The sequence below is a fragment of the Salmo salar genome, unplaced genomic scaffold (assembly GCF_965601325.2).
Source record: "Salmo salar unplaced genomic scaffold, fSalSal1 ptg000293l, whole genome shotgun sequence".
Classification (NCBI taxonomy): Eukaryota; Metazoa; Chordata; class Actinopteri; order Salmoniformes; family Salmonidae; genus Salmo; species Salmo salar.
Window position 1 is genome coordinate 1,772,501 of NW_027675346.1, and position 2,500 is coordinate 1,775,000.

Below are 2,500 nucleotides of genomic sequence, written 5' to 3' on the forward strand. Positions count from 1 at the left end.
ATTAGCATCTGCCTTGTATTTATAAGACAAACAAGAATATTGTTGCTGAATGCAGCTTGTGTGTGCTTTGTGCTCCTTTGCCCTGTTCAAATGATGAAAGGAAATAAAGTTTGTATTTTATCCAACTACCTGTGCTAAAAAGTGATGGGAACAGTGTTTGTAATTTCTTCTACTTTTTCAGTGACACAAAGTTCAAGCTGCTTATCTAATTGGTGAAAATGCAATGTCTGTTTATCACACTCACTTTGACTATATATGTTGTAGCAAGAGATTGTTTCTCGCTTACGGCCATACCAGCCTGGGTACGCCCGATCTCGTCTGATCTCGGAAGCTAAGCAGGGTCGGGCCTGGTTAGTACTTGGATGGGAGACCGCCTGGGAATACCAGGTGCTGTACGCATTTTGTCCACGAGGGTGTGCTCTTGCACTATTTCATCAGCAACACTGCCTTGTATTAAGCATTTAATGATGAATTGACTAAATGTCTGTTTTATCAGACTCACTTTGACTATATATGTTGTAGCAAGAGATTGTTTCTCGCTTACGGCCATACCAGCCTGGGTACGCCCGATCTCGTCTGATCTCGGAAGCTAAGCAGGGTCGGGCCTGGTTAGTACTTGGATGGGAGACCGCCTGGGAATACCAGGTGCTGTAAGCATTTTGTCCACGAGGGTGTGCCCCTGCACTATTTCATCAGCAACACTGCCTTGTAGTAAGCATTTAATGATGAATTGACTAAATGCAGCTTCCTGCCTTTTTAATAGGATCAAATTTCCTTGTGTTTTCAATTAGCATCTGCCTTGTATTTATAAGACAAACAAGAATATTGTTGCTGAATGCAGCTTGTGTGTGCTTTGTGCTCCTTTGCCCTGTTCAAATGATGAAAGGAAATAAAGTTTGTATTTTATCCAACTACCTGTGCTAAAAAGTGATGGGAACAGTGTTTGTAATTTCTTCTACTTTTTCAGTGACACAAAGTTCAAGCTGCTTATCTAATTGGTGAAAATGCAATGTCTGTTTATCACACTCACTTTGACTATATATGTTGTAGCAAGAGATTGTTTCTCGCTTACGGCCATACCAGCCTGGGTACGCCCGATCTCGTCTGATCTCGGAAGCTAAGCAGGGTCGGGCCTGGTTAGTACTTGGATGGGAGACCGCCTGGGAATACCAGGTGCTGTAAGCATTTTGTCCACGAGGGTGTGCTCTTGCACTATTTCATCAGCAACACTGCCTTGTATTAAGCATTTAATGATGAATTGACTAAATGTCTGTTTTATCAGACTCACTTTGACTATATATGTTGTAGCAAGAGATTGTTTCTCGCTTACGGCCATACCAGCCTGGGTACGCCCGATCTCGTCTGATCTCGGAAGCTAAGCAGGGTCGGGCCTGGTTAGTACTTGGATGGGAGACCGCCTGGGAATACCAGGTGCTGTAAGCATTTTGTCCACGAGGGTGTGCCCCTGCACTATTTCATCAGCAACACTGCCTTGTAGTAAGCATTTAATGATGAATTGACTAAATGCAGCTTCCTGCCTTTTTAATAGGATCAAATTTCCTTGTGTTTTCAATTAGCATCTGCCTTGTATTTATAAGACAAACAAGAATATTGTTGCTGAATGCAGCTTGTGTGTGCTTTGTGCTCCTTTGCCCTGTTCAAATGATGAAAGGAAATAAAGTTTGTATTTTATCCAACTACCTGTGCTAAAAAGTGATGGGAACAGTGTTTGTAATTTCTTCTACTTTTTCAGTGACACAAAGTTCAAGCTGCTTATCTAATTGGTGAAAATGCAATGTCTGTTTATCACACTCACTTTGACTATATATGTTGTAGCAAGAGATTGTTTCTCGCTTACGGCCATACCAGCCTGGGTACGCCCGATCTCGTCTGATCTCGGAAGCTAGGCAGGGTCGGGCCTGGTTAGTACTTGGATGGGAGACCGCCTGGGAATACCAGGTGCTGTAAGCATTTTGTCCACGAGGGTGTGCTCTTGCACTATTTCATCAGCAACACTGCCTTGTATTAAGCATTTAATGATGAATTGACTAAATGTCTGTTTTATCAGACTCACTTTGACTATATATGTTGTAGCAAGAGATTGTTTCTCGCTTACGGCCATACCAGCCTGGGTACGCCCGATCTCGTCTGATCTCGGAAGCTAAGCAGGGTCGGGCCTGGTTACTACTTGGATGGGAGACCGCCTGGGAATACCAGGTGCTGTAAGCATTTTGTCCACGAGGGTGTGCCCCTGCACTATTTCATCAGCAACACTGCCTTGTAGTAAGCATTTAATGATGAATTGACTAAATGCAGCTTCCTGCCTTTTTAATAGGATCAAATTTCCTTGTGTTTTCAATTAGCATCTGCCTTGTATTTATAAGACAAACAAGAATATTGTTGCTGAATGCAGCTTGTGTGTGCTTTGTGCTCCTTTGCCCTGTTCAAATGATGAAAGGAAATAAAGTTTGTATTTTATCCAACTACCTGTGCTAAAAAG

General features: G+C 42.6%; 6 non-coding genes across 6 annotated transcripts; all 6 read left to right on the forward strand.

Annotated features, from left to right (window-relative positions):
* The first annotated feature begins 280 nt into the window (after window positions 1-280).
* LOC145867920 (5S ribosomal RNA) lies at window positions 281-399 on the forward strand. Its single transcript, XR_014383913.1, has one exon. It is a non-coding gene; the product is annotated as a 5S ribosomal RNA (ribosomal RNA).
* Window positions 400-538: 139 nt separating this feature from the next.
* Window positions 539-657, forward strand: LOC145872983 (5S ribosomal RNA). The gene has a single exon (XR_014388614.1). It is a non-coding gene; the product is annotated as a 5S ribosomal RNA (ribosomal RNA).
* A 409-nt stretch (window positions 658-1,066) lies between these two features.
* On the forward strand, window positions 1,067-1,185 carry LOC145872984 (5S ribosomal RNA). The gene has a single exon (XR_014388615.1). It is a non-coding gene; the product is annotated as a 5S ribosomal RNA (ribosomal RNA).
* A 139-nt stretch (window positions 1,186-1,324) lies between these two features.
* On the forward strand, window positions 1,325-1,443 carry LOC145872985 (5S ribosomal RNA). Its single transcript, XR_014388616.1, has one exon. It is a non-coding gene; the product is annotated as a 5S ribosomal RNA (ribosomal RNA).
* Window positions 1,444-1,852: 409 nt separating this feature from the next.
* Window positions 1,853-1,971, forward strand: LOC145868748 (5S ribosomal RNA). The gene has a single exon (XR_014384744.1). It is a non-coding gene; the product is annotated as a 5S ribosomal RNA (ribosomal RNA).
* Window positions 1,972-2,110: 139 nt separating this feature from the next.
* Window positions 2,111-2,229, forward strand: LOC145868358 (5S ribosomal RNA). The gene has a single exon (XR_014384354.1). It is a non-coding gene; the product is annotated as a 5S ribosomal RNA (ribosomal RNA).
* Window positions 2,230-2,500: the final 271 nt, after the last annotated feature.